Raw genomic sequence first — 13,075 nt, forward strand, 5'->3', positions numbered from 1 at the left:
CGTTGTATTTAAAACCTACCTTTGAAGGCAAATTGATGGCCGCTCTGAGAGCTGCCGGTTACTTCACTTCACCCCCTCCAATGATATTAACAGACGGTAATTAATCAAAGTTTTACTTTTTCTAATTGAACCCAACTTTCCGTTTGCCAGAAATGAGAACCCCCTGACATTGGGTTGTGATGATTTCACATTATGCTAAAGACAATTATGAGCATGTCAAGAGTGTTGTATCACCACTCCTAATAACACCATGTCCTCCTTCAGACCCATTGCGGTCATCTTCCATTGCGGAAAATACTCTCTAGACAGAAGAAGTGTGGGCGGCGGAGATAGCAGGGAGGTCACTGCACTGGCCGCGTCTGCCAGTCCCACAGCTTTCAAAGAGGAGCATTATGTATGTGGTCAAAATAAGTCTGGAGGATGATATATTGGCTCCATTTGCAAAATCATTAGCAATAAAAGTAAATCTTTAATACACTGTGCTTCATTGAAATGTGCTCTTAGCTTTGAAAAAAGCAACACCCCATTTTGCTTTTTGATAATATAATTCTAAATAAGTCACACCGTAGCTCGCTGTGTTTTAACTGCATTCTTTTTCTCAATTTGGTAAGACAAAATACAATTAGATGAATAGAAAATGCTGTCAAGCATTATGCAAATAAGACAAGAGGGAAATAAAACAGTGGAAAGAAACTCTAGTCAAGATTCACAATAAAAAAGAAGAAATCAATAGCAATATAAGAGAAAGATGGCTATCACAGTGCCTTCAGGATCAATTTTTCTCACTTGCACAAAATTGCATTTGCCTTTAAAAATATATTTTAGCATTATGGATAATCTGATAAGGGTAATGTTTGCCTTTTCCATAGCTCCTTGCATGTTGGACACTGGAGGGGCTGTTTGTGTTATTAAATCTGTCTGTCTTTTTTGAGAACACATCAGTAAAACCTGTGAGCATGTCAGTCAGCCTATGAGTAAACAGTGGACACCTTAAAAGACGCAACACTTTATTTGTACAGACAATCTGGCAACTAAGGTGTCCACTGTTGGACCAGGCTTTGTTATGGTTTTGGTGTTTTGCCTTATGTTGGTAGTATGTTTTTCTGTTTTGTATCCCAGCCCTTGTGTTACCTGCCTCTTGTTACCCTCTGTATTTAGTCATTGTGTTCGCCTTGTCCTGTGTCTGATCATGCGTTCTATTTTACTTGTACTTTATTTTTGTATTACCCGTTTTTGCCTGCAGGTTCCCAGGACTCCTTTGGTTTTTGTGCATTTTTGAGTTTGCGTTAAATCATCTAAACTCTGTTTCTGCCTCTGCATTTGGGTCCACATTTCTCCAGCCTTCCCTGACAGGCTTAGCTGAATACTAAGGGTCAACATGAACTGAAATGAGAAATTGTGTTGGAAGAAGTTTGTGAACTATTAGAGAATCATTTCTACTTGACAGTTTTTTGTTTTCTCTTTTTTCTTTCTTGTTAGAAATGTTTCTCTTCAAGCCAGTGACATTTTTGAAATATTTAGTAGGTATGTGAGATGGAGACGAAGCTTCCCAAGTCACACAAATCAGCCTGTTCAACCAATCTGTTGAGCACGGCTCAACTGGCATCAAATATTGGCAAAGTTAACCCATTCAAAAAGCAATTACTGTATATTTTAGTACTGTCTAACTTCGGATAAAACCCTGACAATATGCATATTACAATACAGGTTTCAGAGAATTTGTAATCATACAAATGCAGAAAATTGTGGTTAAGCCTCTAAATTTCTTGCTGAGACTTAGTTGCTACTTGGGCTTAAATTTCAGCAAAGCAAATTCATAAATGTTGTGTTATGTGCATGAGAGGTATCCTCAGCTCCAAACTATCTTTTTGAAGGTTGAGGTCAACTCTGTAAGTTGGGGACCATCTCCTGTGCCAACAACCCATGATATCCCAGATGGACTCTTTAGTCAACACCTTCCACATGCTAGCTGGGCCACCTGTGCTCAACATCTGCTACCGATCCACCCTATCAAGGAGCCTATAAAATATGACTCCAACAAGGAATATTTAGTAGTATTCACCTTGCCATCAGAACTGACCCAGAGGTGTGTCACAATCAGTGTTGGGGAGTAATTAGTCCACAACACAGTCTCACGGCAATTCGTGAAATGGTCACGTTATTTTTTTCATGTGCCAGGACACAATCTGTGGTTTCTGTGGGACGCAACAACGAGGAAATGAAACGTCACACACGGGAAATGGCGGAGGTGGCCGGGACACGATCCGTGGTCTCTGGGGGACGCAACAACGGGGACATTATAAGCCACATGTGGGAGACAGCGGTGGTCTCTGGGGGACGCGCGACAACAGCAGGACTGTTGGGTTTAGGAAAAGAAGAACGGGGAAAGGGCACGTCACATGCTGGGACACGATCTGCTGTCTCTGGGGGATGCAGGACGGGACGGTTGTGTTTAGGAAAAGAACACTGGGGAAATAAACTGTCACATGCAGGACACAATCCGCGGTCTCCGGGGTGAAAGTCCTGTGTTGTTTGCTGTTGCTGACAAAAATTCCACTGGATTTCACTCATTTAAGCCAGACAAATGCCTTGGGCTTTCTTTGTGTTGGCATTTCAAACTCCGGTTGATTTATAAGGACTATAGTTAACCTTTTCTCAGATCTCTGCCAGGTAAATCCAGACAGATAGACTGTCCAATTTGAGTTTTCTGTTGCATGACTGAAAAACCTTTTCACGTTCACATCTTCCACCAAAACAAGTTCCTCCCTGAGGCTATTTTGCAGAGGCACCGTTACTCTGTACGGCGCTTAGCACTGCCCATGACAATTGTGATTAGTTTAAAGACATCGTAATAAACCAGGGCATGTTATTCTCCCATCCCAGAATGCTGTGTGGGCTAGCCAGACCCTCCTCTGCTTCGCTGTGGAGGAAGGTCTGCAATGCAAGACTAGGGAGTAACTAGTTACATGTAACGGCGTTACAAAAATAAAATTACAAAATTAATGTAATTGTTATCTTTTACAGTTACTGAGAAAAAATCTGTAATTAAATTACTGTAACTAATCAAAAATGTTGGTGATTACAAAGCAGTTACATCCGAATATATTATTTTTAATAAAAAGCTCATATAGAATATAACATTCACTCTTGCTTTGCATCTCTTTGCCATGCAGGAACGCCTTCTTTTGGCAGATTATTTACTGACGAGGCAGGTTAGCAAAGTTACTGGGAAAATTTTGAATGCAACACCATTAAAGCTTTAGTGCATCATTTTTTGTGTTAATGCATGTCCATTACATTCAAGCCATTGCCATATAAGTTGATACAGAGCTACTTAAGACTAACCGCTCCACAAAACACTCGAAGTAGAAAATGGTGTCATCTGGCGACTTACCTCTTCTGAAGAGTCTGTTTTTTTTAATCCTCCATGTCCTCCTTGGCTACTAGTAACTGCGTGGAGGATCAATTCATATTGCTCTAAGCAACCTGAGTCTGCCGTGCCTGGTTAAAACATCTATTAGAAAACATTACTTATTACAATTTTAACAGGGTAACTAGTAATCTGTAACTATTACATTTCCACAGCAACTTTCCCATCACTGATCACAGTGTTTAAAAGTGGAAATGTAGTGGCCGGAACATGGGGTTTGATCCCCAATACTCTTTACCAACCTTCCATGTTTCTGTGAAGGTGCACTAATCTTAACACACATCCAATAAGGATTCGAGATGGGAGCTGGGCTTTGAAATTTACATTGGGATCAATAGTTTAAGTCTAAAAACAGTGATGGCTAAAACACAGCAGGTTCAGGGATATTGGCTACAAATCAGAAAACGATGTTACAATAACCCAGATTCAGGCCAAATGTATTGTTATAATAAAAGTGGATTTACAAAAGCATCTAATTGTCAAATGAGTTACATTAGCCCCTTAAAACGGAACAGTAAAGGGCGAAAAGAAAGTATGACAGAGCAGTAACAGAACATTATGCCCCCCTTAGTGCTGGGCGATAACACGATAACGATATGTATCACGATAGACACATAATCAATGTTAATGAAAAATGCGTTTGATAAAACAATCAATCTTTTTTTTTTTTCTTCGTTGGGAGAAACCAGAGGTTTCAAAGCAAGTTTGGTTGCATGAACAAAGGCGTTCACTCTCTGGTAACCTAGCAACGTAGGGAGTGACACGCTAACAGCCAATCATGTAACAGTATCAGGTTTGGTTGTGCCATATCTTTGTTTTGTGTTGGATTCTTCAATAACAGAACTGGTGTGAAGTGATAAGTGAAAAATGAGTGAAACAAGCGAGGACATTCTTTGGTGTGACAGAAGTCAGACCAATGTCATCTGCAAATTATGCATCCCCACTAAGGTTGTTAATACCACAAACTTGTTAGATATATATAACAGGTTATAAAAATCTCATACACATGCTTGACCCACGCTGTGTTCTTCCTGGCTGAAAGTACTTTTCTAAGTCTGCCATTTCCAAGCTGTATTCTCAAGCTGTACACTTGATTAAGCATTTCTAACATATTCTGTAATTTTGCCAATTAATGTTAAGAAATAATTAAGTGTTTATTGTGATTTTAGACGTATGTTTTCATTTTATTTATTTGAGTGTTTTCCATGGTGTTGACATTTCTGCCTTCATAATTGAGGGGATTATAAACAGAGGAAGTTTAAGATTAATATAAAAATGTTTAAATTTGATATATTTTTCTCCTGGTCCTTAATTTAAGTAGGTCATAAAAAATATCAATAATTATCGATATGGACCAATATGAAACGCTTATATCATGATACATTTTTCAGCCATATTGCCCAGCATAGGGCTGTGTCCCCCACATGTTATATGATAATTTGCTGGAATGTTGTATCAGCAAAACAGCAGCCTCTGTCATGTATGGCTAACTTACTCAGCACTAAACTGATTGCAGAAAAAAAGCTAATTTAATGTTTCAAATTACAAACCACAGTTCCAAAATCTCAATAATAAAGAAGGTACCAACAACTTACGGTGATTTGTAGATAAAAGATGCCAATAATACTCATAGATCAGTGTTCAACAATGTTCATCTGAAACCAAGTGCCGGTGGCAGAATGCAGTAATTAATCTGGTAAACATAAACAAGAGACAAGAGAAAATACCAAAATCATTCGCCCAACAATAAGTTCTTATTGACCTGGGATTTTAAATTAGGCCACACATTTACCTAAGGCAGCTAGCAAAATGACGCATCACATAAAAAAGTGAAGTACCAACTAATGACCGTGCAACAAGGGCAGAATAGATACAAGATCCCTGTTGAGATTTATTTGGTCACAGATCTGACAAAAGGCTAGATGTAACAATATCAGTTAAACTGCAACTGGGTATGTGCAGGGAGGCGGGTTGCTAATGGCAACAAAAAATCCAACTCAACCCAATTAGAGTTGAGAGATTAATACTTCCTAAATTAAACTCATGGACTATAAAAAAAATTCATAAAATAATAAAAAAATAACATATTGGACAAAGCTTCTGGGCCTGAAAAATAAAGCCAATGCGGAAGTGACTTGGTGCATTCCATCACATTTCCAGCAGGGGGCGATGTCACTGGTTGCAAATAGAAGTCCACTTCTATCAAAGTCATGAACGAGTTTAAGGCACAATTGCCACTTTTAAGTATTTTTTGAATACAGTATGATGTTCATTTTGTAAATTCTGGTCCCGTTTGTTTAAAAAATAGACAACAAAGCAGGGGATGCTTTAGGGGTGTGGCTAAATGCGGACCTGTCAATCATGACAGAGGCTTAGCAATGCATATCCATGGCACTGTGTACATTTAAATAGCTGGGAACTTGTTTTTGGGTGGTGCCTATGTTTTAGTCTTAAATCTTGACCCTCTCACTGTGTGTTTTGTTCTCTGTGTCTCTCTGTCCCAACCGGCAGCCTCAGATGGACGCACACCAACAGTCAGGTTCTGTCCGAGATTTCTGCTCGTTAAAAGGACAATTTTCCTCGTACCAAATGCTTGCTCTAAATTATGTGGTCTAGACCTACTCTGTCTGTAAAGTTTCCCAAGATAACTTATTTTATTTGACAATATGAATAAAATTGAATTGAATTCTGTAGTAGATGACATTCAGCACCCCTATATAGAACTAATGAAATGATCTTTTGTTTCATAACCACGTTTTCTTATAGTTACAGTATCTTTTGAGCGTGAAGCTAGGAATTACAGACAGCAATTGTCTTAAGCAGCAATACTGCAAGTTAAGATATGTGTTATATGGGAAGTGTTCACTTCATCTAAACACAACATAGCATTTGAAACATGTGAAAACAATAGCATGAGGAAGCATCCAGGGTTACAACACAAGAAATTGGATTTGCTATGTGACCTATGCCGCAAAGTCAAGATGCACTCATCCACCACACATTGGATGTTTTCAGCTCAGTAGTCCCCATAGACAGGAATGATCAATAAGACCCTCTTTTACTGCTTCACTTCACAGCTGTCTGGTCCTGCAGCTCGGGAATAGTTTGACATGCACAGACATTGAGGTAAACAAACTTAGAATAGCAAAGGTGAGTTTAAGGGCCCACCAGGATGCTTCTGTATGAATATGTTTTAACTTTAAGTCTTCCTGCTCCCCTCTTCCTCCTTTTTAAAACGCCTTTTTCATTTTGTCAGTCCCTCCAGGATTTCGCGGCCTTTTTTTGAGATTGTTGCGGCCCAAAATGCCTGATGTTGCGGGAGCTTTTGTAAAAAATTGCGATAAAAGTTGCAATGTTTTTTGTATGTGTCTTACAATGAAGTTGTGGGGGACAGAGAAAGTTGCAAAACATGTTGTGATTTTTTTTTTTTTTTTATAGTTCTTAAAAAATAAAAAGGAAACCTGTTTTGAGGAAAATAAAATTACTCTAGGCTGAGTTTTCCTAGTAACCTTACCAATAAGGCTGAGGATGCTGCAAATGAAAATGACTTATGATTTAGGACAAAAAATAATAATTTATTGAATGAATCGATTGAGCAAATGTGTCAGTGGCTGTTGATCCTTACATTGTTGTTAGAATATTCTATCCTGGGCGTAGCTGTCACAATTTAGGTCATCCGTACGTTTATCTCCAGTTTTTCCTGCATCCACTGTGTGTGTGTGGTGGTGTGGTGTGTGGTGTGTGTGTGTGTGTGTGTGTGTGGGTGTGTGTGTGTGTTGTGTGTGTGTGTGTGTGTGTGTGGTGTGGGTGTGTGTGTGTGTGTGTGTGTGTGTGTGTTGTGTGTTTGTGTGTGTGTGTGTGTGTGTTGTGTGTGTGGCAATTGCAACATAGCAAATCCTGAAGGGACTTTGTGTTTTTTACTGTCTTGGGGTGCAACACACATTTCAGCATGTTTTTTCAGCTTTACCGCCAGACTATTTAGGTCTTTCCTCTCTTTATGTCAACTCTTGTATTTTCTTTTCATGAAAAATACTGCAGGGATGATCATTTATCTGCACCCTGCTTTACATTATTCTATCGTACAATAAGGAGATATAAGCTGTGATTTGTATCACCTTGTTAAAGGTTTTGGAAATCACAACTTTACGCTTTGATTCTTTTTGAGAGACAAATATGGTTACAGGTTAGAATAATGGATTGGAAGGAAAATTTAATAACAGTTTTGGATAAGGATTCTGGATTAATTCACTGATGCCAAAAAATGATGTAAAAATGATGTTGATGGAACAAAAAAAGCAAACTCAACAGCACAGTGCGCTCGGGACGATGTTAGGTTTATGTTGTACTTCATCTTCAAAAAACTGACATTCATTTTGGGAGCATTAATAACTAAAAAATAACCTTTGCATATACAGTACTTCACAAAACTCACCCAGAAACTACCTAACGTTAGTTCAGTGAAGCACTGCACTCCCACACTAACAATCAAGACCAGCTGACCAGCTCATACTGCAGCACTTAACAGAACTCCCAGTTAACTCTGGTTGGGTGAAGAAAATAACTCGGTCCACAGTCCATTTTATTTCAAAAGACCTGTGGCTGTACAGTGTTTTTGAAAACAGTGCTTTACCCAATACTTACATGGCAGCAGAGTGCGACTGAGTCTGTTTAAAAATATACACATTATAATAATATACAGTGTGTGTGTATGTATGTATGTATGTATGTATGTATGTATGTATGTGTGTGTGTGGTGGTGGTATATATCTTAATAATATATAATATCATATAATATATATATATATATATATAAGCAAAATGGATGCAAGTCACAGTGTGATAGTGATTTTCACCCTTTCATCGCATACAATAGATAGATAGATAGATAGATAGATAGATAGATAGATAGATAGATAGATACTTTGTTCATCCCAAAGGAAATTTTCACTTTGTGCGCATTAAAACTGGTGTGAACAACATAATCCACATAACTTATTGTAGTTAAGAGCTTGCACTTAAGAACTCTACAGAACATGATTTTAAATGCTTGCCAAAATCGCCCACAGACATAATTTACACTGTATTCCTAATTGACATAATTACCAGTTATGTAGTCATGCTTGGATGCCAAGTAGACAGAGTGCTGTCTTTCTTTTAACTTAAAGTCTGCTCAATTTTTCCTTCTCATTTTTCAGAATGGTAGCTGTTACACGTCTCCCTTTCAACCACATGCTTAAGAGCATGGTCAGAGATGTGACTATTATATACATTAAATCAAGGACAAATTGATGAATCACATACTTTTGGGCCATTTTTTCACCATGCACTTTGTGGCGACTGCTTGTGATGTACTCTTGGACTGTTTGCATCTATGATTAGCATAAAGGATTGTGTGTAAACTGTAGCATAAATCATGCAATATGCCTGTGAGTTGTTAATCTAAACATTCCTATTTTCAGCGTTTTTATTTTCTTGCTTTCACACTATAACCCAACAGTCTTTTGTGCCATATTCTAAAGATGTCAATTTGAGCTAGTTGTGTTGTAAGTACTGTACATGACAGTTGAGGCTCATCCAGTGGAGTGGAAGGCCCCAAAATGGGTTGCCTACACCTGCATGTTGCTCCAGCTGTAGGCATTATACAAATAAGAAAAACTGATTACGTGTATGTAAAGAATAAAAATGAAGGACCTTTCTTACAAGAGCCACATCTGCAATTTGTTTCGGTGAATTATTGATACATCCATTGAATTATTGGTTTTATTTATTTATGTTTTACTTCCAGCTTATGTTGACCTTTTGTAAATTATTCTATATTTATTGCATGTTTTGCTCACTGTCAGAATAATTAGTGGCAGTGATTAATACATGCAGAAGGTAATGTATCAAACAATGTTCGTCATACTGCTTGCAGCTGCAGAAGATGTGTCCATTGGCTAAAATACACTTCATATCATAACTGCATATTACTGTATATGCGTCATTTTCTGATTTCATTGCCCCTGCTGTCAGCTACTGCTCCCCTAGTGCTGCAGAATCTTTCATCCTTGGATTCACACAAAACAAATTTAACGTGATTTCCATATTGCCTGATTTCTATCTCAGAATTTGAAGAGTGAAACGAAGGCACATTCACACAAGCTAGTTTATCTGTTTGCACAATCCACAGGCCCCATCTTGAATGCATCCCTCAATGCATGCTAAAACAGGCTTCTATATGAGTATCACTTTAATCCAATACTGTGCATGTTTTCCATGTTAAGTTGTATACACAGAATAACCATTTCAGTTCATGACTTGGCAGTGCATAATAGGAGTGTAGCCTGTGGGGGAACATAGCCATTTGTTTAGGAACAGTGCTGGCAGCCCTGGGGTATGGAACAAATATATTTTGAAGCTTTTAGGTTTCTATACACAGGATTGAATTGTGTTGTTGTGGGTTATGAGAAAACACTAAAGTCTGAAACCTTCAAGTTCGGAGGTAATATGCTTCCTTTCAAAAGTAACTGCAAAAGTATTTTGATGTTCAGACATTGGAAAAAGGTACAGATGCTGTCTCTTATGCTGTGTCTTTGTGGTAAACACACCAAGAAACAAGAAAGCGTTGAGCTTTTTTCAGTCTGTAGGTTAGGTCTCACAACACCGTGCTTATAATTCCCACATAAACAAACCTTGCGGTGGCTTTATTACATTTCCATCCAGTATAGATATTTCATGATGGAAGGCCACCAAAAAAGCTAGTTTGCCACTGACAGATGTTGCTGGTATAATTCAGAGAGGAATTTCCATCTGTAGAGAGGGGGAGGCTTTCTGGAAGGCTGAGTGTGCATATTTGTCAGTGTGGAAATTAAGGGAGGAAAGTTAGGTGTGTGTGTGTGTGTGTGTGTGTGCTGCTGTGGGGTGTGTGTGTGTGTGGTCTGAAAGTATTGCGCGCACAATACTTTCAGAGTGCTATACACCATATTTGATCATGCATTTCATAATCATTAGGTGAGGCCCTGGCAGTGGCATCGGCCTCTCACAGGAGAGCTGCAGTTGTTTATCGGCTTGTGCTACTGCAGACAGCTGTAAATAAATGAAGAAGGAGTAACTCCTGGAGGAGTATGGGAACACGCACACTGGGATTTGCTGACTAGTTTCGTCATGGTAGACTTAGTTTATTTTTATTTTTTATTCCTTTTCTTTGGTCCATGTTTTATTTATCCATTCATCACGCCACAACTTCTTCTAACATGAATTCCTGTTGTGGTAATAGTTTTCCCTGATTAATCTTTCACCCATTTTACTCTACAGCCAATCCTGCAGCAGCACTCTACTTATTTAATTTGAGAAACAATGTGAAAGAAAAACTCCGGATAATAAATGTTTCCTCCTCTGAGACACTGTTTGGTATAGGTCACATCCATCTTTGTGGAACTGCAACCCCCTCTATTATACCTATAACTGATCTGGTTACGCGTGTGTGTGTGTGTGTGTGTGTGTGTGTGCATACATGGTCTCATATTAAGTCACTGCACTATTGGTCATACAAGCACTGGAGGGAGACAGCACAAATGCTAAACATTTAAAGATGTATTTGTTCACCTCCTTGCTACAATCTCATGAATGACACATGTAATTGTTGTGAAGTAGATAGGTGACAAAAACAGATACACTGTATAAAAGGCTACGCTAAACATATTCTGTTTTATGGGTAGAGACATCCAAGCTGCACCCAGACATTCTTCCTCAAAATTAGCCGCAAGGAGGTGGAGCTGATGAGGATGTCTCTGGTACGGCAAACAGAAAGGCATATTCCGTTTTAGCTCCCACATTACAGTTAAGCTTTGCATACTCCTAATCCTTATTGTCTTCAATTAATGAGTTTCTCTCAAATTGAGAAACATGCAAATGGAGATTTCTGGTTTGGAGACTGCAATTATGGAAAAAGCTAAGGGATATGAGACCCTAATTATATGCTATCATGAATGCCATGGCTACTGCTACAATTGTCTTAGTGTGCAAGGGTGGAAAGAAGAGTATAAAATATTATGCAATGCAGTGGTGGCATGTGATACAATAACTACAATTTTAAAGGGAAAAAAACAAGTACAAATAGTATCAGAAGAGACAGTTTTATACATGTAATCATTATTTTGAATATTTAGCACCTTGTGTTCCGAGAAGAAGAGCAGATACAAGCACACAAGGTGAAAGTTCGGCAGAAAAATGGTTGAATCAACCAAAACAAGTGCAATGACAAAAGTGATTTGGTGTCAAACAGCCTTGCATATTGCAACTCTGCAAAAAACACAATGTTCCATTGTCATGAAAATGTGGCACTATTGCATTCACCTCTCAAAACACAAACAAAACCCCCATGTGCACAAGCCATTGTACACGCCCGCGCTCACATAAATTCATTGCGTTCAACATTAACAAACTCAATTTTTGTCAGCTTGAGCATTGAATTTAATCTGCTTTGATTTTGCAGCAGACGGACCAGGAAGGCTCTATTGTGAGTGCCATCGTCTCAAAGAGCTTAGTGGGCAGAACTGCTTTTTGACGGCGGATAAAACACAATCTTACAGACAGAATCGATGCAATACTTCCAAACTAGCATGGATTGTTTGCATTTCCTGTATTTGTATCTATCTCTGTCTCCCTCGCTGCATTCAAATGAAAAGATAATATCTATCACAGAGTAGCCTTACCACTGCATCTTCTGCTGTACTGGGCCAGCTTTATGTGCGGACCCTTTCTTACGGTCAAATTCATACGCAGGAAGACTCCTCAGATGTATGATTTGCGGAGCAATGCAGCCAAGTTACTGTGCTCTTTTACTTCAATGTCATCCACCAGTAGATTTCCCTTTGGGCTTAACTGATTTGCAAATGGTGCAGTTCACCCCTTTTGTGCCGCTTACAATGTGCCTTTGAAAAATAGAGAAAAAAAATAATAAGTTCTATTCCCTTTTATCCCGCATTGTGCCAGTCAGTGCACCTGGGGAAGTGTAGCACTTGCATGATAAGAGGAATATTGAAAGAGAAGCCGGCTGAATTCAATATTTTAATATTTTTCTCTCTCTCTCTTCTGTGTTGCACACTCAAAAGTGGTTTGCCTGACATTTTTAGTCACACATACTTTGACTTACAATATGGCATACTGAAGATGTAATTTTGCATCATGGCTTACTGTTGACTGTAAGGAGTTAGGCTCATTATTGTCCTGAATGAATAAATATTCATCCGTTAATTATTCATTCACTTTAATATTGTGAAGTGATTATTTTAAGTAAGGTCCAAACCCTGTCTTAAGAATCGCATAACATATTAATCACAAGTATAACCCACAGCACTCCCATGCCGTTGTCTTGGCGACACAGGCTGTTAGGGTGAGATAGGGCAGGGGCTTGGAGGTACAGGAAAGATGAACTCTGTAATACTAGTCAAAAATTCTTTGACCCATTGCTTGTATATTATAAGAGGGCATGATGTCCACATCAGACTGGAAGACTTGACCTCTGACATCTTCTTTGTGTGCAGGGCCCTGGGTAATCGGCACATCCTTTAAAATGTGCCACAAGATTCTAGCTAAAACCCTGTAAGTCACTGCTGCCAGGCACAGTGTACGATTGCAGGGCAGCTCTTTCCCCAAAGAGGCCTG

The 13,075-nt window shown here is 38.8% G+C and overlaps 1 long non-coding RNA gene across 1 annotated transcript in view; it reads right to left on the reverse strand.

Moving 5' to 3' along the window:
• LOC116687755 (uncharacterized) overlaps positions 1–3,237 on the reverse strand; it is a 4,976-nt gene extending 1,739 nt beyond the window's left edge. The window contains exons 1-2 of the long non-coding RNA XR_004331624.1: positions 3,227–3,237; positions 479–482 (exon numbers count right to left, since the gene is read on the reverse strand). This is a non-coding gene — a long non-coding RNA (uncharacterized LOC116687755). The remainder of the gene's footprint in view (positions 1–478; positions 483–3,226) is intronic.
• Between the last annotated feature and the right edge of the window lie 9,838 nt (positions 3,238–13,075).

The sequence above is a fragment of the Etheostoma spectabile genome, chromosome 4, assembly GCF_008692095.1.
Source record: "Etheostoma spectabile isolate EspeVRDwgs_2016 chromosome 4, UIUC_Espe_1.0, whole genome shotgun sequence".
NCBI classification, from domain to species: domain Eukaryota; kingdom Metazoa; phylum Chordata; class Actinopteri; order Perciformes; family Percidae; genus Etheostoma; species Etheostoma spectabile.